The 24,491-nt window shown below is 37.9% G+C and overlaps 1 protein-coding gene across 4 annotated transcripts in view; it reads right to left on the reverse strand.

Moving 5' to 3' along the window:
- LYRM4 (LYR motif containing 4) overlaps positions 1 to 24,491 on the reverse strand; it is a 91,248-nt gene that overhangs the window by 39,958 nt on the left and 26,799 nt on the right. The window contains exons 3-4 of one of the 4 annotated variants that reach the window (XR_003531528.1): positions 4,409 to 4,517; positions 3,337 to 3,439 (exon numbers count right to left, since the gene is read on the reverse strand). The exons of 2 other annotated variants lie outside the window; for them this stretch is intronic. The gene's annotated coding sequence lies outside the window, so the exon portion shown is untranslated. The remainder of the gene's footprint in view (positions 1 to 3,336; positions 3,440 to 4,408; positions 4,518 to 24,491) is intronic. One more of the 4 variants, XR_003531527.1, reaches the window with a different exon arrangement.

Consider the following 24,491-nt stretch of genomic DNA (forward strand, 5'->3'; position numbering starts at 1 on the left):
AGTGCATTTATACTGGTATTTATAAAGTTTGAAAACAAACCCAAAACTAACCTCAGAGCAAATTGTATGGGTACAGTATTCTCTTAATTTCATTACAGTTGTATTGTGAAACAAATCAACTCTCAAAATAGTCTGAAAATAGTATTCACACATTATGTGAAATGTGTAATACTCGACTTTTTGGATTAAGAGATGTAAAATTATTATAATTACCTCTACCTATACATAATCTCTTTGTTTTTAAAAGCGTGTATAAATAACAACACTTCATAGAGCTAACATTTAACTTCTTAGTTGAGAGAACTACCTGAAATAACTGGAAAGTTTAGTCCTTTAAGAGATGACTCATTTCTTGATGAAGGAAACGTAAGGCACAGGTTCTCTAATGAACACAAGAATGAGGGTGGGCTATGAATTTTTTTATGGATATCATATCTCTATAAACATCAAAGGCTGACAAACAATCTTTCTCTTTTTGATAACTTGCCCTACATGCATTTGCAGTGGGCAACCTGAGGAAGTAGCTTATGGGGAAGGGGGATCTTGGAGTTTCCAGGCATACAGAATCTGCTAAATATCCCTCACAGACAGCTCTGTGAAGTGGTTTGACGCCTGTGATCTCTGGACAAGGAACCAACGTGTCCTGTGCATGCTTGGGATATTCCCAGAGAGCAGCCAGATGACCCTGCCTTTTACAATCATGCCGGGTCCCATGGAGAAAGGGAAGAAGCCACTGGAGGCCAAAAGTTACAATGTCAAAAGAGGAACACATTTTGAGCACTGACAATGAAGCAAAACGAAAAAAAAAAAATGGAGTAAGCTGCTATAGCAATTGAGCAGAGACCAAACGTCAGATACTCAGTGGGAGTGAGAAAGAGAGAATTGTTCCTCAACTAGAAGAAATGGCCAAAAAGGAACAGAAACTGAAAGATCACAGGACAAGAAAATCAACACAGAATGAAAACAGGAGCCCTCCTGCCCCTGAAATCTAGCTCCAGCCCAAGGCACTTGAGAGGAACTGTGATACCCATATGACTTTGTATAAACTACATCTGTTTACTATTAGAGTTACCAACAGAACATTTTTGAAGAATATTTCCCATGGATGATTGCACTTTTAATAGTGCATATAACAGAATATCTAGAATGCCAAGGTTTGTAATGACCCAACCAAACCTTTATGAACCAAAATCAAGAGTAAAAAACAGCTATCCAAAATGCCCGTTACTCTGCTAACATCCTTCTACAAATATCCACATGCCACCTACAACACATCAAGGAGAAAGCCTCAAGCTTGGAATGAAACAACAGTGATGGGAGAAAATAAATGGAAAAAGATGTCCTCTTGCTTTTTATCCCCTTCACTGCTTTGGATGTACACACTGTTAGGCCCTTCAGCTTTGTTTAATTATTTTGTGCAGGAGACTGGAATCCTTAAGTGTTTATATGTGCATGAGAGAGTGTGCAAACCTGGTGAAATTCAGTAGCTATATGAAGAAGTTAATAGGAATTTTTTTAACCTACTGAACTATTCCTCCACGGCTACTGTTTCAATTTCTCATTCCTTAAAATTCAATAAATCCATACCAAACCACTAAGTAATTTTGTATCTGCTTCAATAAGCAACATTTGATTAATGATAAGAAGAATGACTAGGGGTGGTATTACCATGAAGACCCATGCAGTGCAACATTTTCTCCATTGGAAAAAAATATTGTGTAACTGAGACCAGTACTGTCTAGCAGTGGCAGACCCCAGAGTGGAAATTCAAAGATGCCATTACTGTATCTGTTACCTGTGTGAAGGTTGCATAGATCTGCTGTTTTTTATCTCCCCCATGTGGTTAAGAAAGTTAGTAAGTTCGCCTTAGAGCAGCAGCTTCCTTCTCCTCCAGAGTATCCTCGAGTCAGATGAAAAGACTAGTGGTGGTCTAGGAAAACTTTAAGGCTGAACAAAAATTCATTAAAAAAGCAGAAAGCACAGGAAATTCCCAGTCTCACAAGTAACTTAGTTACTCCACATATTCCCATGTAACCCCTAAATTTACCTCTTAACTCTCTTTCCAGTATACAAATGACTGAGTTACAACTTGAAATAGTACCCACATTAGGTAGTTTACAAGTGGGTTTAATCACATCAGTACAGATTTACTAATAATTTATAATCCATTTTGTCTTTGAAATAACTAATATTTCAAGCAGCTGGTATCAGAGGTATCTCAACTAGTATAATCTCATTACAATTAATAGCCTCAAACCATTCAATTGCCATCTATCACTACTTCTCACACAGCACTGATTATAGTTATTTTCCATTTTTCTTTAATGTCTCCTGTAAATTACAGTAAATAAGCAGATAACCTTCACCCTTTTAATTCTATGTATGTTTAAAAAGTGGTGGAAAGGGTATGGAAAAAGAGGAGGAAATCCTTACTGTTATTTTTTCTATGCTCTAAATGTGTTATAAACATTAATGTAGCTGTAGGTCAGTTTAGACAGGATATAAACGACTGTCCTCTACTTTGCTCTTTTCTTCAATCATTAAAGTTTACTTAATATTCATGAAAAATACTTTTTATCCCTGGAAGCTAAAAGCTTCTCTTTATTCACAGAACAATTACACCTCTGGCTGTATCATAAATTACCTACATTATCAGGATAATATACCTATAACCTTATCTGGAGGACCAATCTTAGATACGAGAAAAGAGATTTGTTTTCATGCCTGATAATTAATAAAAATGCATTGCTGTTTATTTTAGTTATAAAAAGTGCTCTTTATTTATGGTTGTTAAATATTACCAGGATGACTGGGAAATCTTTCAAAGTCAGTGAAAAATTTGAAACAGGGAATTTCTACTGGTGTTTGTGCTTACTGCTCACACACATCGAATTTCCCAAGAGATATATATGCAATCTGGTGATTGATCTTCCCAAAGAAAGGCCTAGCTGGAGGCAGCTGGCTTGAGCTTGGAAAAAGCAGTCACCAAACAGGCATCTTTCTCATTATGACAGGCAAGGGTGGCATTGAAGGTGATATTAAAACACTTTTCTTGTCTTGTCAAAGCTGTCCCTGCAACGGGCAAGAAACATGCACAGTTTTCCACAAAGTGAAGTTCAAAAGTACACCTGAACTTCTGCTTCCATTGAGGGGGAAAAAAAAAAAGAAGTAGAATTTGGTAGAAACAATTTAGCAAGTACAACTTTTGCTTCAGGTGTAACCTTATGGATCCACCGCTCTTTTATGTCCACAACTTTATTTTTCATTTCTTATAGCAAATCGTGATGCTACAACAGTTAAGACTAACAGTTGTTTTAGTCAAATGTCCATTCTTACCCTGCAAAAGTTTTCAGAAAAAGTCATGATGTTGATTGAAATTCCAGTGTTTATCTATTCCCAAAGCCGTATTTTCTCCCACGAAGTATGAGCAAGATTCTTCCTAGATCCAATAGGCAATACAGTGGAGACCCACAAATTAAAACATCTTTTGTTTTAAAAGTGATTTAAAATACATTGGTCTTAAGAAATAAGGCTAAAACAAATAGGCTTAAAATCTGAAAGCTGATTTGGATAGAAATCTCTCCTGTCATGTCATGTCATGTCATATCTAAGTAGTACTTAAATGGCATTTTCTACATGAAAAATAATTTGTAGTACATGTACCAAAGAATAGTCACATGATTACTTTTAAGAAAGAACAATGGAAATTACAGGTTTGACAAGTATATACGATGACCAAATTAAACATTGTTTTTCTGCTCTGCATAATTTACAGATACAGAATTTGCTTTTTTAAACAATACTGGCATTTGGAAATTGTTTATGCAACAATAAAAGTATGCAACAATATTCCTCCTCAAGTTCCCAAGCTTTGTGTAGTTGGACAATAGTATTATCCTTAGTTCATTGTAATCATTTTTGTAAAGTTTCTTTGTAATCAGTTCCTGTGCACAAGTGAAAGAACAAAACCAATAACAAAGTTCAAGACACTACTGTTAAGAGTAGTTTTTAGCTCTGTAAACTCAATGAGTCACTGCTGATGCTTGTTAATATGGCAGTAGAAAATGGCACGAGCGCTAGCAAAACAGAGCAGCTTTGCAGTGATTTCCAGTCTATGTCAACTGCCCTTCGTGGCCTTCAACCTTAAGAAAACCCGTTTGAACAGCAGTGGTCAAACACTTCCAAACACAGTGGTCAATACTTAGCCAGCTGTGTGCACTGTACAGGGATCTTCATGCCTACCATACAGTGAGTACTGTGCCATGGAATTGGCTGCACAAACAGGTAAGTGGCTTTTTAATATTATTATATTGCGCATGTCTCCTACATTAAGTTTTAGAGTGTATCTGCATACCAACTGTGTACACCTTAAAAGCTGTGCAATATAATAAAGAAAAATGCCACTTACCTGACTTTCCATAATTGGGTCTATAAGAATTCAGAGTCTCACTAGTATGCTAAATATCAGCATGTCATAGGGGAGCAAATTCTTTTGACAACGAAGAATGTCATGTAGCCTAAAAAAAAATTACAAATGGTTTTTGCTTCTCTAAAAGAAAAAAACAACTATATTAATTTTTTCTGTTAAGCCAATCATTTAGGTTTTCCTTCCAATGAAACAGAAAGTGTTTCTGTCACTTTCTGTCAATATTTCACAGGTATTTCTGCCACTCCACATACCATTTCTATATTCCTTTGAAAGAGATTCACTAATTTTCCTAAGTGTTTTTCCTAATTGTGATTTCTCTGTTGATAAATAAAGATACCTCCAAAAGATACATCTCTTTCTAAATCTATTTAAACCATGTTCAGGGCCAGGAAAGAGTGTAACAAAGTTGGAGGAATTTCACAGCCAGACACAAAAAATTACTGTCAATAACCAAAATAATTGTTTGTAAAACTACAGAAAATATACTGCAGCTTTAGAACACTGTTTTAGTGTTCAATCAAGCTCAAATAGTAAAAATGAAAAACCACCTGTACTTTGAGAATGCATCAGTCCCACAGGTGTCTTGACACAGCATGATAAATAAAATTAATGAAAATGTGACTTATAAAGGGCATGACAAAAAAACCCAAAATCAAAATCAAACAACCCAACTCTACCAAAAGCAGACAAACCCATAAAAACCTACCAAATTCTGAAAAACTGAAATTGCAGTGTGCCATCAATAAAATTTATACATCAAACTTTGATTACAAAAATAAAAATTACTTGCCCTTTACATACACACAATACAAAGAGACATGCTGAAATATTGATATACAAAATAACAGTAAGCACTCTGAGATCCTCTTAGTGCAATGAAAGCTGAATTGCTGGGAAAAAAGTACATTCAATTTTCTGCAGAGGTATACTTTACTTATACTCAATAATCAGGCTAGACAGATACCTGATGCCCAAGTGTACAGCATCCTTTGATATGGAGTACAGAAACCGCAGGAACAGAACATTATATGGAGGCAAAATTCAGCCCCCTTCTCACTGAGGTCAACTGAAAACCAGCTTTACATGTGAGATCAACAGGCAAATGAGTAACATTTCTAGCCTGACACTATCTATGCAGTGGTAATTTGATACCACTGATTCTTCTAAGAGTATGGTTTACAATGATTTAATTTCCTTCTTATTCACAATGTCTCCAATTCAAACAAACCAACCTCTATGATGTAAAACTGTTGGTTATTTGGGACAGACTACAGCAATATATTTTCCTCTGACATTACATAGTATTCCAGTCAACATTTCTTGGCTCCAGTTCGAAGTTAATTTTTGCAAAGATACGTACCAGTGAAATAAAAAAGGTTTAACTTTAGGTTTATAGTCAATTCTACACAAACTCACAACAGAATTAAGAATAAAATGTTACTCAGTTTTAAACAACCAGAAAACTTCCACTGTGCCTCTGTAATGTCTGGCCAAAATGTTTCTGTACTTGGTGCTTTTCAACGATAATCAAGAAATTCATTACCAATGCTCACAAGTTTTAACAATAATTTGCTCGATGTCTACTGCTTATTAAGGTTTTCATTCCCAGATGCTCAATGGAATTAGAATTCAAAACTGAGGAAGAAAAAAGTAAACTTGAATTTCTTCACAGATTACATAGGAACTAAAATAAACTCTTTGGGATCCTTGAGAACAAATTCAAAACTCACATGAACTTTAAATCCAAACCACAGTAAGTTCTCTAAAGGAAAGCTGAAAATTTAAAAGGCATTTCCTGGAAGAAAAATATACTCACAGCACCCAACACCAAAAAGCGTTTTCATATTAAGCGAGCTGTAAACCAACTTTGGTATATATAAGAGAAGGATTACCAGCTTTAGGAAGGGAGAATCCAAGCAAACAGGCTAAGATAAAATGCATAAATCACGTTCTACACGACTGAAGTTTGTGGCAGAACCAGAATTAAAACGTGATTTTTCAAAAATTCTGTTCTTTCATTACCTCACAGTCTTGGAAGTTTCTTAGGTATCCAAAAATAGAACAAGCATAAATATACACAGCTTTCCCACTGTTATAGGGCAAAGGGATTACACTAGTTTACTCTTGCCAAATTCCATTAATACTACTTAAATGTTTTCTTTCATCTCAGGAGAGACCTTTTTTCCAGTGTCATGTCCTTCACATTCGTTCTTTAGCTGTGGCATTGCTCTCCATGCATCCTCTTTTTCACTAAATGGTGACTACCATTTCAGATAGGGTACTGCAAAAATATCTATAATTAATTTAAAGTTGTGTCACAGAAGCATGGTCCTTACATGTGGTTTCAATCTTTTGGATGAAAAAACTAGGCCAACAACTATTTGTACCATGGGTAAAAAACCCTCAATTGTTTATTAAGGAGCATTTTACAACAGCACCTGTTTGTTGCCTTATAGTTAAATGCCCAAAGATAGCTTTGAAAGAAATGTGTTCCCATGAGTAAGGGCTATGCAGCAAACACATAACTCTCTTAAAATGCCTTTGAAAATTCTGGGGAGAAGAATGCATTACATGCCTTAGCCATTGTTTTTCAAAAGACTTCTGATAAAAAGAAAGCATGAGTTTAGTTAAAGGTTAAAACAATCATATACTAGCACTAATAATCTCTAAAGATACCAAACCCATCAAATACTAAACCCAATAACAACCACTAAACCCCCTACTACATGTTTTATACGGAAAAGAACACCTGAATCTTCCACAATACAAAAAATTGTATCATGAAATCACTAAACACTGCAGGACTATTACATATTTTGAACCCTTCAAGGAGGCTGCAAGGTGGAGCTGTCATGAGGGGGAATATCCTTCATTCCTCTGATGTGGCTCCAGTGGGAACCAGAAGTTCATCAGGTAGGGAGTCAAGAAAGTGCAGTCTATCTGCAAAATACAATGTTTTACTGACACCCTCTTCATCTTTCCCACCTGTCTGTGATACAGGACTTCAACACCCCATGTGCAAGCCCTGGGATACAGAGACACTCACTGGCTCCAATTGTGGAGTAACAACTTGCTCCCCCTTCCCTCCAGAGAGGTGCTGGAGAGAGCAGGTATGGGACCACATCAGGAGTGCAGTCCCCTGCAGAAACACCGTCAAGGTGGGCTGAGCAGTGCCCTGAATTGTGTAGAGTCACTGCTTTGTACCTTTGGTATCATTCACTGTCACATACAGTTGGAATTGGTTTGTTGCCTATCTTGGTAGCCTTATCTTCTGATACGTAACTGTAAGCTTCTTGCATTTTAGCTCAGTAACAAATGGTAGGAACAAGTCAAAATAACTGTGTGTTGATACTGACAGCACAGGAGGACAGCCTGCCAGCAAGAACAGACTAAATATTCGTAGAAATCACAAGTTTAGCGCATTTTTGTACTTAGTACAATAGCAGCAAAATGCTTAATTCTAAATATACAGTATCACAATCCAAACAAATCTTTGAAAAGTGATATTTCCATTCCCGTCATCCCAAAATTCCCTGTTGCTTTCACAACCAGAAAAAACCTGATATTGTATTTTCAAAGAGGTTAATACCTTCAAAATCTGAATCTCGGCTAAAACCCAATTGGAAAATTTTTGCAAAAAACATGTTTCTAAAAGTGGTCTGGTATATCAATATAGTACAGCACAGATTTTTACTAAGGGTGTGATTTTTATCTCAGTGGGACATTGGAAACAGCATTGCAGCATCATTTGAGTCACAGTCTCCTGAATGGGATAATAAAGAGCAGGAACATTAATGCAAGAAATCTCATCAACTCCTTCTCCTCTTCTTGGGTTTCTAGGCACTTGAACCATGTTGTTACCTTAGTTAATCCAAAACCAATACAAATGTGACCTGGAGACACAGACAGGTAGAACAGCCAGCTGGAGCAGAGCAGACGTGGCTTCCTATTTCAGACCCGCCTCTTACAGAAATCTTCTTTTGCAGTAAGTTGCTCTTCCGGCTTTTTTTTTTTTTTTAATTATTCTCCTTTTAAAACATGAATTGAAGGATAGTAAGGTTTAAGATCAAGGTTTAAAATTATCTGGAGGTGGATGAGCACACACATAAATAGAGCAGCCAAAAGGAAGGTGTGCACAGCACAGTACCTAAATAAGGGCACACTACCCAGAGCCATTTAAGATACGAGAAGAATAGCAAGAGCAACTCCAGGAAAAACCTCTGCATGCAGTCTTCTTCATTATGAAGACTGAGTACACAAAAAGTATGCGAAATGTTTACAGCTTTGTTTGCTTTTCCCCCTCTGGCTGATCCCAGGATTAACAATTAGTCCACGAAACCAAAGGTAAAAGTCCAGTAGATCATATGATGCTTGCTGTATCTGTCCAAACTCCTAGCATTTCCAAATCAGAAATATGTGCAATTGATTCTTTCAATATAGGAATATTTCCAGAAGAGATACTGCTTAAATGGATCTCAGTAACACAGAATTTACATTGTCCCCCCTCAATGTGACTTCTACTAACTGCCCTGTTTATCCAATACTATATAAAAGAAAACAAATACGAATCTGAAATTCCCCTATTACCATTGCAAGGAAATGTCATGGAAAGATTCTTTGTATTAAATCAGGAGATCAAGTTCTCAGTTCTTTGAAAAATTTTAGATGGGACTGGGAAGTATTTAACGGTTTCTATTACAAAAGTGTTCTGACCTGATGGGTTCATTGTGAACACCACACTTAAGAGACTGAGAGTGGTAAAGAGTGGAACATTTATAAATAAATGTAATAATATCACAGTTAAAATTCAGGTCAAAATGCCAAGTCTTTCTAATACCATAGTCAGACCTCCTCACCTCCTACTTTCTGTGCAAGGAAGAGAGATGAAACTTTCTATTACTTACCTCGATGCAGGACATTCTGCCTAGAAATTTTAAAAACTGCTAAAATTCTGTCTCCGTAATCCAAAAAACCCCAGAGTTTGACTGCAGTGAGTTTTCTTAACCACTGAATCTATATTCCATGCTGGGATATCCTGCATCCGACATTGTGCAGTTTGATGGATGATTGTAATAGCTAGGGTAAAATTGGTATCTGGAATTGAAATTTTTTGCAAGAGTGGCAGGATTTTAAAATGTTATATCTAGGCTAATAAGTGTTAAATATATGCTGTTTGACATCTGAAAGCAGACTGATTCATAAATGCTATTACAATTCATAGAGCACTTCAGAAGGCCCTGGGCAATGGCAATTCATACATGTAAATTGCCAAGAGTTGGCAAGAAAGCTAGGTTTCATTTTTGCTGCTTTACCAAAATCCTTCAAAGAAACCATTACTTCACAGCTGAGATCTACAGGAAAACTATGGGAAAGTCTATCTGAATCACAGGCGTTTTTATCTAAATAACTCAAGCCAGATTCCTAGTTTAGCTGAAAAAAACCCAAAGGGCTATCTGACTATTCACTCGTGTTTCTACGGTTAACACACAAACTATTATAAATCAAACCTGGAATTTGGAAGACTTCATGTATCTATGACTAAAAGTCAAGTTTGAAAAACAAATTCCAGATCCTACCATCATGTGATGTAGACTCTGATCTTTTCAAAGCACAGTCTAAATACCAATTATAGCAGGAACTCACACATAAACACTTCATTATTTCATTTACAAAGCAACAGTCTGATTAGGTCTCAACAATGATTCAGGGCAGTGTTAACCTAACTCAGAAACTGCAAGTTCAAACTCTCTCCAACACAACTAGATCCAGCAATGGTTTCCAAACAATCAAAAGCCATTGCTGCTGCTGCCAGCAGGAACATTCTAACCCAGACAGAACCCCCCAAGAAGGATGCAGCTGTTCAGGTCACTGGCTGTCGGGAGTGTCTGAGCCTGGCGTTAGTACCAGAGGACAGTGTGGGAGATGCCTGCGCACGGTGCGATCAGGTGAATGATTTGCTCTGTTTAGTGTCAGAGTTTAAAGAAGAAATAGAGAGGCTAAGGAGTATTAGGGATGATGAGGGAACTGGCAGAAGAGCTCACCAAGCCACCCTCTATCATTTATCACCAGTCCTGGATCACCAGAGAGGTCTCAGATGATTGGAAGCTGGCTAATGTAATGCCCATCCACAAGAAGGGCCAGAAGAAAGACCTGGGAAACTATAGGCCTGTTAGCTGACCTCGGTGCCCAGCAAGGTTATGGAACAGATCATCCTAAGTGTGACAAACAGGAAGCTGAAAATGAGCCAGCAGTGTGCCCAGGTGGCCAAGAACGCCAGTGGCATCCTGGCCTGTATCAGGAATAGTGTGGTCAGCAGGACCAGGGCAGTGATTCTGCCCCTGTACTCGGCACTACTTAGGCCACACCTTGAGTACTGTGTCCAGTTCTGGGCCCCTCAGTTTAGGAAGGACACAGAGGTTCTGGAAAGTGTCCAAAGAAGGGCAAGGAGGCTGGTGAAGGGACTGGAGCACAGGCCCTATGAGGAGCGGCTGAGGGAGCTGGGGTTGTTTTAGCCTGGAAAAGAACAGGTTCAGGGGAGACCTTATTGCTCTCTACAACTACCTGAAAGGAGGTTGGAGCGAGGCAGGAGGTTGATCTCTTCTCCCAGGCAACCAGCAGTAGGACAATAGGGCACAGTCTTAAGCCAGTAAGTCTTAAACTGTGCCAGGCGAGGTTTTTTAGAACTGGAATTGCCTTTGTAAAACATCTTTTGTTGCTCCTCATTTCCAATCAGTCACATGTGGGCAAAAGGACATATCCCACTGTACATATGTTAGCTGACTCTGCTCATAAGCAGTGGAATATCCATGGCAGTAATCTTCTTCTGTACAGAGACTGGCTTATTTGGCAGCAATGAATGCCACGGGCACAGAACTGTAAATGCCTGCATGTAAGTGCCTGCCTATCTGGAGATAGGCACACATGTCTGTGCATGACACTTTAGGTAGACATTCTGCATCCTGAAAAATGGTGCAAGAAGATAATGGACCAAGAGAGTGGAGATGGGTAAGTCTGAAGTTAGAGTGTAGGAAACCAAATACCAGGCAGGAACATTCAGCTATGTCCAGGTTGGTCCTCTGAAACTGCCAAGGCCTGAGCTATCAGTTATGCTGAGGTAGAGAAACATTAACTATTACTTTATGTTCACAGTCAAGAAGAACCTATCTAGCCCCACACTTAAAAGACTGGTCCATCATGGCCCCAAAATACTCATCATGTGATCCAGTTACAAAGTTTTAAGCCACCTCTTCATTTGCTAAGAAAGAAACAGCCATGATGTACACAGCTCCACCACTACAAACAGAAAGCCGACATTTCAGACAGCGGGTCTGATCGCAAAAAGGAGGATGTTGTGTCCAGAAACTTACAGTACAGTTAGTGTAGCTCATGCAGGGCTGATACTGAAACTGCACTGACTGAGTCTGTCAAAGTCACACAGAATTACACAAAGAACCGTGATCACAGCACTCTGCTGGGCATTATTTACTGTACCGATCTACATCCAATACCTTAGTAACAGATCTATCAATAGCTTGCTAAGCATAAATTTGCATTCATACAAGAAACGTCACATTAGCAACATTGTTCTGAAAGTCAGGTTGCAAAAGACGTGGTATTAACCTACAAATGCAGGACCCCAAATATATACACCTCACTGTGATGAGCTGCAACTTGTCATTTTTATTACAAAACACAGGACAGTGAGCATTCAGTGTTTCTCCCCAAGTGCCTAAGAGAACTCCTTTAGCTGTACATCTATTCCACAACCCTAGAAGCACTAAGCTAAAATGAACTTTGCCTGTTAATGAGTGTGAAAAGGAGCATTGCATGTTAAGGAATACCAGTTTTTAAGAACTAAAAAGACTGAATTTAATGCACAGTTGGATGAAAAGCAAGGAAAGGAAATACAAGTCTCCAATTATTCTGCAATAAGACAGGCTATGTTTCTATTCCCTTTGTTGAAGAGACTCAGGAAAGCATTACTTTAAAAACATGTTAAAATGAGAAGGAAATGGCATTTAAAACAGCTTCACTTCCTACTTAGGGCAGACCTGAGAGCAAGAGGAGCAAGCATGTAGGAAGGAGAGAGCTTGAAGAAAGGAATAAAAGCACAGTAGCTCGCACTTTTCTGCAATAACATTATGAGCCTGCTGAGAGCAATTACAATAGCACAGACAGCACTTGCTTTATTGTGATCTTATTGAATTAAATCTGAGGAAAAAAACTCTGAGATTCAGCAGGGAATTTATTAGAAAATTTTAATGTCAACCTAAATTTGATCCAAAGGCCTCCATATTAAAGGTCATATCCATTACTATATGGTGGGAAACCTTGGATGTCTCTGGTCCTATGTTCCGTCCTTTCTCAGTTTTGTTTTCTTTTGTAAGAGTAGGTCAGACTCTCCTTCTCTCAGCTTCACAGCAATCTGTATTAGAGGTACAAGACTGCTATTTACATTTTAAAAAGCCTTAGTTAGCAAGTCAAATAAAGAACTCCAATCTTACTTTTTAAAAAAAGTTGAAAATGAAAACAAAAATCAAGTGGTACTCATGAAATTAATGCACTGTGCAGCTGGATTTTTCCACTTTAGGTGGATATACAAAACATGTGACCCGATCTTGCCTGAATTATCTGCCACTCTTTCCAGATCAACTGTCATCCTGATAGGGCAGTCAGGTATGAACTGACTACTGACTTGCACAGAATAGCAAAAGCTGAGTAGTGTTTTTAAAAAACAAATTCTCAACTCCTGATTGCTACAAACATTTGAAATTGGAAGTACCATCACTGAAATCTGATCAGCTGACCTTCACTGGTCTAGTGGAAGGTGTCCCAGCCCGTGGCAGAGGGGTTGGAACCAGATGATCTTTGAAGTCCCTTCCAACCCAAACCATTCTGTGATTCTATGAAAGGCTCCTTGTTTGCATGTCAGCGAACACAACGGTGGCAATGGTTACTGGGCACTTCTGAAGCCCCATCATTCCCCTACACAAAGCTTTCAGCTTTACAACAGGAGATGCACATGCTAAGCACCTGTGAAAAATATAAAGTGCATTGTGTAGCTCCACAGTGCCCTTCAGCTTCCCTGAAGGAAGTATTCCCTACAGATTTGCAGCATAGCTACTTGAAGTAACTCTTCTTTTAGCTGAAGATTTAGGAAAGGAATTGAAACATAGATGGCTGGTACTTTACTAAAAGACGAAAAAGACCACAAGTTCTACTTTAACACCATATTCATCTTTTTCAAATATGAAACTGTATTAGAAGGAAAAAGTTCATGTTCTTGAATGCTTATGTAATTTTGCAGCTTACATTCTAATGACTTCCAGAGTACCTTGAGCTCTCAAGTGCCCATATTAGTCAGCATAAATGTGTGAACACAAGTTTGGATGCTTGTTTTAAATCTCCTCAAGGTACTCTCTGAACAAAAGTCATCCTCTCTTCTCAGCCTATGAGATTACACATTATGGATATTCATTGCACCCCTTACTTTTTCAGTAGCCCCAGTATTCACTCAACGTAGGATGTCTCAGGAAAGGAAGAAGGCTGAAACAAAAGTTTCCTGTACCAGGCCCACTTACGTTTGAAAATACATCCCATCTGATGAGCTGGTAGCAGTAATTTCAGTCTTCCTCCAAAGTACTGGAAAACCTGACAACTGAACTAGGAGGGGGAAGAGGTGCTCCAGGTGCCAGAGTAGAGATACCCATGCATCCTGTGGTGCAGACCATGGTGAGGCAGAATGTTCCCCTGCAGCCTATGGAGGTCCATGGGGGAGCGGAGATCTACCTGCAGCCCGTGGAGGACTCAATGGTGGAGAAGGGGAATGCTCAAAGGAGGCTGTAACCCCATAGGAGGTGATGAAGCAGGCTCCTGGCAGGACTGTGGAGCTACGGAGAGGAGCCCACGCTGGAGCACGTTTGCTGGCAGGACTTGTGACCCTGAAGGACTGCAGCCCCTGGGAATGACTCACACTGGATAAGTGCATGAAAAACTGTCTCCCAGGAGAGGGACCCCATGCTGGAGCAAGGGAAGAATGTGAGGAGTGCCCCCTGAAGAGGAGGGAGCAACAGAGACCAGGCGAGATGAACCAAATGCAGCCTGCATTTCCTGTCCTCTGCGCCATTTGTGGGGGAGGAAATAGAGAAAATTCAGAGTAAATTTAAGCCTGGGAAGAAGAGAGGAGTGGAAGGAAGGTGTTCTTAAGAGTTGGGTTTGTTTCTCATTACCCTTCTCTGATTTGATTGGTAATAAATTAAACTAATGTCCCCAAGATGAGCCCGGTTTTCCTGTGAGGGTAATTTGGCGAGTGACCTCTCCCTGACCTTATCTCAACCCACAAGCCTTTCATTGTATTTTCTCTCCACTGTCCAGCTGAGGAGATAGAGCAGCTTTGGTGCACACCTGTGTCCACTCAGGGTCAACCCACCACGCAGCCAAACTAAATTTAGTTTCATATACACCTCAGGTACCTTAGCAGATTTGAAACCAAAAGCGCAAATACAATTTGAATGCCACTTAAAGGTCACCACTTCTTAAAGACTTGTGTTCACACAGTCATATGCTGACCTGAGCTTACCCTTCTAGACTTGGATGTGAATGACCTCTAGCTCAGGACCTGCGCAGCCTTACCCATCAAAAGAGATTGATTGCACACACTTGCTTTAATGCAATTTGATTTGATAACTACTGTAATTTTGTTCATTAGATAGCTGTTTCTTATCAGTCTTGTCTCATTCAAAAAGGGAAGGAGAGGCTTAATTTCTTACTTATAACATTTGCAAGAAGTCAACAAAATGGCTGCTAGATTAAACTGGAAATATTTAATACTTAGTCTTTTAATGTAAAAGCTAGCCTTGATGCTAGAGTACAGACATCTTAGTTTTGTACACTGACAAAATCTCTGGGTTTGACTTTTTTTTAGGACTTGAGCAACATATGATTTCAGTTGGTAAGAAGAGGATAGGAATTGCAGAAATAGAAATTTCAGTAATGACACCAGGTAGGATGGCATCAGATTTTGCATACTAGTGTTTAACTCATCTCTTTGCCAGCCATTTTCCTATTAAACAAGTTCAAAAAAGTGAAATAATAACTAGCAATCTATTAATAACTTTAAGTTAATAACTTTAAGTACTTTAATTAATTTTAATTAATAACTTTAAGTACTTTAGAATACTAAGATAGAGTATTATGTGAGTATGGAGCTGGGATAGAGAACAAGAAAGGCAAGAGGAATGGGAACACAGACATATCTGATTTTGAATTGCTCAAATGACAGGGAATTTTGCTAATTGCATCAATATTTGAATGTTTAAATCAGTCCTTTTGTTTTCTAGGACTGAGAGCCTGGTGAATTTTTTACTCACCTCTTGATAAAGAGGATTTGTTATCCTCAGGTTGATATTCTTTTCCTACTGTTTCAATTGATTAAAGAGGTCAGTCACATTCATTCTATAGGTCTTCCAACTCCTCACTTGCTCTTTCCCAATATAAGCATTTATTTTTCTAATCTCATTTTCACCTTAAACAAATGGTGTATATGTAATACAAATGCTGTATTTTTATCTATGTAAATATTATTTAATTCAACAGCATTTCAGATAATGACTAATTTAGCCAACATTTCCACTTACAAGTAGCATTGTAAAATTAGGCTCTATACAGTAAGACATTAAAATAATTAATTTTGTATCATATTTGAGTTTAACAATGTTAAGGACTTTTATCTGAATTTTTGTATATATATATATATGTTTACTTGAAAATCTGCAGTTCAATTTAAGGATCTCAGTTAAAAAGACAAGTTGCAAAAAATACAAACAGTTGCTTCCCTACTTCTGTTTTTCCTATTCTGGTGTTCACACTGGCTCTCACTTACGTAGAAAATAACAGCATTAACTACTAAGTCTTTCTTCACTATTAATTAGGCAGGGTTTTTAGTTTAGTATTGTCTTCTATGTAGCCCATAAAACATGGTAAGACTGACACAATGTGATCAGCATCCTGCCAGCTTTCTGTCTAGGCAGATTTCCTCCTCCAGAATACTGCTGCTTAGGTGTAAAGGGAATAGCGAACAGATTGAGTTAGATGACAAAGGGATAGTGTTGTAAGACTAGGAATATCGTGCCTTAATTCCTGCTCTAAGCATATTTTGCAAACCTGGGCAAATAATTTTGTTCCTTAGGAGCCCAAGTCTTTAAATACATGGTTAAAGTTCAACAAAGTTCCTTAATTTCCGCCTCAGTATCTTAAAGACATTGGTGAAATGCACAGCTTAATCGGGTTACTTCTGTAAAGGAGCAGTAGCACGAGTAATTCTCTCTGCCCTCTGCCTTGCCTGTACAGCTGAGAGAATAGAAAAAGTCCCAGCTTTGACAAGTCCCTGGGGATGACAAAACAAATGTATGAGTACTGTCATACTCACAGAATTATTAGTAATAAAACAAGCAGTTTGAAAAGACTTACTTCCTTTTTTTCCCCATAAAGCATACCATACATGTGGCAAAGGTATGTTACTGTCAATGGGCTAGTTCTTCAGTGTTATTCTACAGCACAACTTAGCATACCAATTTTTTCTCCTCTTCCCCCATGAGCATAGATACATCATTTTAAAAGCAATTTACAACATGTCAAACTGCTTAAGGAAACTCTTAAAAATCTAATGTATGAAGTTAACCATTGGCATGATTTATTATTGATGTTCCACTGTTATAACTTGACAATTAAGAAATATTGATAAATGTAAACACATCATTGATGTCAATTAAAAAGCACAAGATTGATTAACCTCCCAGAGGTATACTGGCATAAGCAGCTAGACAGTAATCACTCCCAGTAAGTATTCACTACTGACAAATGTGTATAGAAATTAGACTTCTGAGAGACAAAAAGTACTTTCAAATAAAATTAAGATAATTTGAACACAGAACCAAAGGTCAACAACAAAATCAACAAAATTACAAACAAGGTCTGCATTAATGTGAAAAGCTAAGTGATTAAGTCATATAATGCTCTCATTAACCACACGTTTGGACAAAAATATGGTTAAAAATTACCAACGCAACTGCTCAGCAGTGAATTATGCTCACAGGAGAAAAACTATGAATGCATTATTTAGCCACTATATTGCAATATTCATAACTGCTCTGGTGAGGGACAGGATATTATTTCTACAGCATAAACAGCAGATCTTTGTTTCAAACTATGCATTTATGTACTTTCTATGGGTGACCAAATTATAAAGGTGAACTTGAAACTCTGGTTCAATCCCTGCAAAGAAAATAGCCTAGGAAGGATGTTCAGGCAGCCCATACCTAGAAGAGGGGAAGCATATATCTGACTTACCCCAGAGAAAATAACAACAAGAATTAGTCAAATTTAAATGTGACTGGAAGAGTTTAGGCTTCTTTTTTCTTCTGCTTTTTACTTGCTTTCAGAATGAATGTACTGGCATAATGCCTGTCACCAAGATGAAGGGCACTGCAGCTATAGCCTTTAATGGACAAAAAAACCCCAGGCTCACCTCAGAAAGCACAGAGCTAAAGACAGCAGCAATGCACCAAGTGCCAAGGAGACTGCGTAAACACTAATTAAACTTTCTCTCTACAGTCTTGTCTAGAAAACAGCTTTCCCTGCTTAAACTTCCAAGGGCTGGATGAGACATGCTGATACTGGAGTCTAGCAACTTTCTTCCCTAAATCTTGGCCTTCATAACAACTTGATGGATCAAAGACATTTTCCTCAACACGAGCATCTTACTACAGAGACAATAGACAGAATCTGAATTACTGCAAAAAAGGTAATATTGAAACATAACATACCAATGATAAAGCTTCTTTCTTTGTTTGAAAGAGCTTTTATGTGAAGTCCACACATAAGTTTATTGTCAAAATAAAACCAGATCATTGTGAATTTATCCGGCTGCAAATTCAGTCAAATGGTCTTAGTGAGAGAGATCATGTTTGGTGCTATGATAAAACACAGGGGTATTCAGTGGACCCCCAGAAGATTACAATATATGCAGGCACACCAGACACAGAGGACAGGGAAGAAGGCTTCCTCTTCTATTTTTTTTTTTTTTAGGTAACTGGTTTTTTTTCAGATTTTTATTAAATGACAGTTAACATCAGTGGATTTTATAAACAGCTTTCATTTTGACAAGCATTTTCAAAATAAGAAAAAAAGTATCACCTTTGCAACTGGAATAATGGAAGAGTTTTAGTGACTGAACCAACAGAAGAAGTATGAAGATAATAAGATGAGGAAATAAAAAGCACTCGTGAAACCAGATTCTTGAAGCAAATAGGACAAACAGGAGCTCTTTGCAGGCTGCCTTTATGCTGAGAATGAACAAGAGAATAAATTCTTTAGACTTGACAAACTATCCGTGAAAGAAACAAACAAAAGAAAGGCACCTGATTTAGAGTGGTAGGGGATGATTTTACAGCACATTTTCAGTGTGCTGAGAAGCATCTGAAAGGTCAGAAAAGAATTCAAGTAGCTTAAGGAGGAGCTAAAGTGCCGTCTCTTCCCGTTTTTAGCTGTGAAGGGAGAAAATGTAACTGCAATATACTGAGAGACTGATGAATGAGCACGGGGCGGGGGATGACACGGATGGATAGAAAATGTCATTAAAAAAACCCACTGTACCACAGCTACAGGACTAGGTGACTTGTTGGATAGCGAGGGTGTCAACATCAACATCGTCATCCTGAACTACAGACTGCAATTCAAGGGCAGCAAAACACAGTCCTGGGGATCAGAGGCACCAGACAAATGTGCCAAAGCTCCTCCTGGAGGGAAGCGTGCCGGCTCAGTTGCTGCTGTACCACTGAACTGAACGCTGTCTCCTTTTCATAAGCAGTACAAAACCAGGAAGGAAAGTTTTCTGAGCAAGGAAAAAAGACAGAAAACACCAAGAGATTAAAAAGCAATCAACAAATGGTGGGAGATCAAGAGATCACTAGTGTAACAATAGGACTTTTCTTTCTTACTCTTTTCACAAGTCCTCCAAACAGCAATCACTTTTAATTTCCTGAAGGTCTAGCTGTACATAAAACGGGTTTACCCCTGAAAAGGGATGCTCGTTGAGAGATCAATGATCAGATGTAACCATAAGTCACATTACACATATTAGGCTGTTACTAGGTTATATGTTCCATAAATAACACAGAAAATTGCCATACTTTTCCTTTTCCTATTCAGTAATAAAGAGATGCTCCACAAATGTTCTGCTCTGCAGTAGACCATATACAGCAAGAAAGACAAAAAGTTACTCAAAGGTTAATATAATTTAATGCAAGAAACTCAGTCTTCAAACCCTCCCTCAATGGGCACCACTATAAACCAGACTGACAGGCATCAAAGCAAGATCACCTGGTCAGATTAGTAACACAGCAGAAGTAATTTGACCTGTGATCAAAACTTCAGCACTTATTTCTGCTTTCCCTCTCTTGACACTATGTTTTATTTGTACTAAGAAACACAAGCACTTGCTGTTACCTCATTTGGAAGAGGCCCCCCTCAAAGCTTTATTGCAACAGCCACCCCTAAGAACCATATTAATTTACACACTGGGCTGAACCCAGGAGAACTGGAAGCACAAGGAACAAGTGGCACATGAACACATCTGCCTGAAAATGTGAGCCTTCTTTGCTTCTGAAGCTTTCTTGAGCACAGAATGGTTGGTGCTGCTAACTATTTCAAGGAGCCAGGCTGATAAAACTTACTCTTTATGTGGAAGTTTATACCTAACATTTGTTTGATTGGATGTGACATACTGCCACTCCAAATTGCTCATGAGAAAGTAAGTCCTTCTCTTGTCCTTCAGACAGCCCTCCTCTGTGCATAACATCAGATGCCCAGATCTCTGGATGCATTATATAACTACTGTTACTATTTATGATAAGGCCCCAACCTCACTGGATTAGCCATTAAATACATGTAACAAAAATAATGACAGTTCTTTATGACAGATAATTAGAGTATTTTAAAAGCAGCTGCCAACACTCAACAGTCTTTATTTTTTTATTTTTTTTTTTAGGAAAGGTAACTGCATACCTCAAATGCTGTGTTTTACCCTGAGCTCTTAGATCAGAAAGACAAAGCTTCATTCTATCCCCGAGTTGCCTCTGCTGGTGACCTAAAGGTTACTTTGAATGCAGGGTCTACTTTGGTATTTAATACTGCAGACAGAACCTGCCACTTGTAGTTTAGTCAGCAAAGCAAACAGCAGCGAATCACTTGTGAAAACACAATCTTGTTCTCCATCAGGAGAGTTAAATGAAAGCCTAAGGAGTAACACTGCTCTGGGGACTCACACAGGTGTAACCTGAAGAGCCATGCCACCTGAAGACGAATAAAATGTCTATTACACTTCCTTCACCCTCAGATGCCAGAAATTAAACTGATATGACAGCTCTGAGCTTTTGGCATCTGTTACAGTATTCCAAATCTCCAAAGCTAGCCTACAGGCCAAGAAGAAAAAGGTAACTGAAAAAGCTAGACAAAGTAGACCGTGCTGCTAACAAGTCCTGGAAAGGGACAAGTTCTGATTTACCTGGGTATCTGCTTAAATTTACCAAACCTTTCTCAAAGTCACTCCTACAACATCTATTCTTTGTTCCTCCTCCCTTTCAATCCCCAAAACCATATGGATATTTACTGTATATAAAATGCATTTACTCTCCTATGGGAATATAAATCCAGTATAGCTCTGAATTTACTGCCTCCCAATTTCAATTTCAAGCTTTCTCTTGTTTACTAAAAGACAGGTATTATCCCTCCTATGTTATACATTTCTCTACCTGCATCTCAGTCTCTTTCCAAGCGAAGAGCACTGAAATTTAATATATGTTCAGGATTTCCACTGCAGTCTTAATCATATTCTTCCTGGTAGGTTACTGTTATAAAGAAGTTTTCAAACTGCATGCAACATAAGTGTAACTTGAGTATTTAAATGACCTTAAGGGAAAGAAAATATCTAAAAATATCACCCTAAAGATCTTTGAAATTTAAAAAAACCCCCAACAAACACAGAAAAGTCCCCCCAATGGTTTCTAAACTGTAAGTCAGCTGATTTAAATCTGGTTTGTGGCTTTGCCATAAGCTTCCAGTATAATTTTGCTAAATGCATGTAAGGAACCAATCAAGTGAGAATTCATGATCTGCTAAAGCAATTAAAAATTGACTACCAGGCTAGGAGGAAGAGAAGTGCAAGAGGCTCGTGCCAACCATTTGCTAAATTCTAGATGCAATTCCAAGGATTTAGAAGTGTACAGATAGTGCACTGATGCTGGGTACTGATTTGATAAACCTTTCAATAGGATCTTTGTCCATGTTTTGATTATGCCACTCACTTCCTGCTTTCCTACTGTGAATGAGGCATTTGAAAACTTTACTGTGTCTACACTTGCTTCAACAAGCTAAATGGCTTGAGATGTAAGAAAAGTTCTCTGTGCATACTGTTGGCTATATCCTGGTTGGAACATGAGGTCCAACTGTAATAAATACAAATATATTACACAAGTAAAAAACCCAGCAAACTTCCAAGGATGTTCCTCTTATTGAAGAACTGTAAGTCTACAATTTTTTGGACAAAAATGGGTATTTGCCATTGTGAAGCTGAAAAGAAAAGAAAAGGAGATAAAATTCAGGGAGATCCTCAAGAAAAACAGTAAATTAATCTGTGATTTTAAAACTTCCTTGCAGTGAAAGCCTGATAAGAGGAAATCATATTAGAGCTCCAATGTAATTGTCTGCTAGCAGGAAAACATGACTTGCCAATACCATACACATTCCTGAACAGTAGTGTGGTTGCTGGCCCCTGTGCTCAAGAAGCTTTTCCAGCTATTCTTTTCTCTTGGTTTCAAAACTGCTGTCAACATAATGAAATACATTTTTTTTTTGCAATTTGCTTACATATTCATAAAAATTAGACAGAAATACGACTTGTAGCCTGAAACTAGATTTTTGATAATGAACCTTCTCCTGCAAAGGGCATCTAGCCTACAGTGCTCTGCAGTATAAACACAACTATGTTCAGATATACAGAATATTTCCTAAAGTTTCATAAGAGACAGTCAATTCCAGTGTTGCTTACAACTGTGTAAATTGGTACCAGACTCCCAATACTCAACAAAATGCTTTCAGTCCATAAATACATACACCTTGACATTTACTAATTTACCTGCTATTGCTGAAAACAAATCACAGGATTACTAGAACTGAACTATGAAAAACAATGGGAATATTTGCTGCTCAAAGGATGAGCAATCAATCCAAAGCAGGTGCAGTAAACTAAGATAGTACCTCTAGCTTTTGTTTTCTAGAGTGACTATAATTGAAATTGCTTGTCTTGCTAATATTTATTAAACATGCTTTAATACTTATGCTATTTTGATTAACAGAAAATTTCCTTATGCCATGGCTATATTATCTCCAGTTCATAATAATATGAGTGCTATATCTGTACATTAATTCAGTATAATTTCCACTTCCATTCAGTTGTTACTCAAATTTACGACATTGCCAAGATAAGATACTGCTAATGAACACCTCAAGAAGGCACAGTACTTGGCTGCACGGACAATTCGGCTTGCTAAAAGAAATAAATCCAAAAGAACTGTTATTTTGCACAAATTTCAAAACAAGACCATACTAATAATTTTGAATACGAAGAAACATAGGAATACAAGACCAAAATCTCCCACTAAGTATGACATTGGCTTTTATCAAGGCATAGTCATGAAGCATTTTATTAAAAGAAATGAAGCTAAAGTTACTACAGTCAATGAATATTTCAAGGACTAGAATGCACCTTACAACATGCTGCAAATGTGAAAAATACTGGAAGTACTCAACAGTTATCATTGTCAGTGGAACCTTTCTAATAGAGTTCTCATGCTTCAAAACCACATTCCTTCATTCTTCTACACATCTGAAGGGAACAGTAAGAGAGGTCAAGCCTGAAGAAAAACAAATTCAAAAGAAAAGTTCATCCGTTCCCTTAAGAAAGCACCAATGACCAGATAGATGTAAAGGAAGCAGATTCATGTGTCCTGACTGTCTAACTGCTCACAGTACATTTCTTGTCTCCTTGCTCAAGGTTTGTACAAACCATGATTCTCATCAGTTTGGATTATTTAAAGAGACAAACGAAAGCTGTGAAATATCAAAACTGCTGAAGAGTACTGTAGTTGTGTGATGTCAAAACCAGTAAAATCGATAATAAAGCCTTCAGAGCTGCCAGGAAAAACAAAATACAAAGCAAAACTACCAACAAGATGGCTGGTAGTTACAATATAAAACTGAGAAGAAAGTAGTATGGAGGAGTATGTAAGAATGAGATCTATAAAATAAAACACGGCTTTAATCAGAGCACACGGGTCTAATATATGTTTTGAATTTCACTTTTATATTTTCATTTCAAAACTTGAGAGACAGCATGCCACAAAGCAAACTACTTCAAAACACTCAATATTAGCCTATCTTCAAAGTAGCTTGTATAAATCTTAAATTTCAGCAGCAGCAGTACATTTCAGTGCAAATTCTCCTACTGATAACATACTCCAAATAGTAATGGAAACTCACAAATGAAATCATATTAACATAGCTGGGGAATGGCTGTTATGAAAATCCTCAAAGGACCTCAAGAGTTTGCCTCAGAACTTTTTAAAACTTTCTGGTTCAAACTTACTTGTGACAACGCATTTCTCACAACACCTTTCTTTACAGGAAAGACACCGCAAATTGTGTTGTTTACACAGTAAACGCACACATGCAAAATCTTTATAGTGTTGAAAAAGAATTAGAGTTGTTCCTTCCTGTAGACAGACTATTTTTAAAATTGAAACCAATAATAAGCAGAGGAGGATCAAGGCAGAGATTAATGTTCCTCCGTGCTTTTCAGCATTATAAAGCTACTTTTATAACACTGAAGCAAATCGTACAGTGACTGACACGAACAAAATGACAGTAATCTGTCACTATTTCACATTTTCCACTAGGCTGATTCAAATAGTTATTTATGAACCTCACACTTCAATGGTCACTTTGATGA

This window comes from Corapipo altera, unplaced genomic scaffold (genome assembly GCF_003945725.1).
Source record: "Corapipo altera isolate COAL_440 unplaced genomic scaffold, ASM394572v1 97, whole genome shotgun sequence".
NCBI classification, from domain to species: Eukaryota; Metazoa; Chordata; class Aves; order Passeriformes; family Pipridae; genus Corapipo; species Corapipo altera.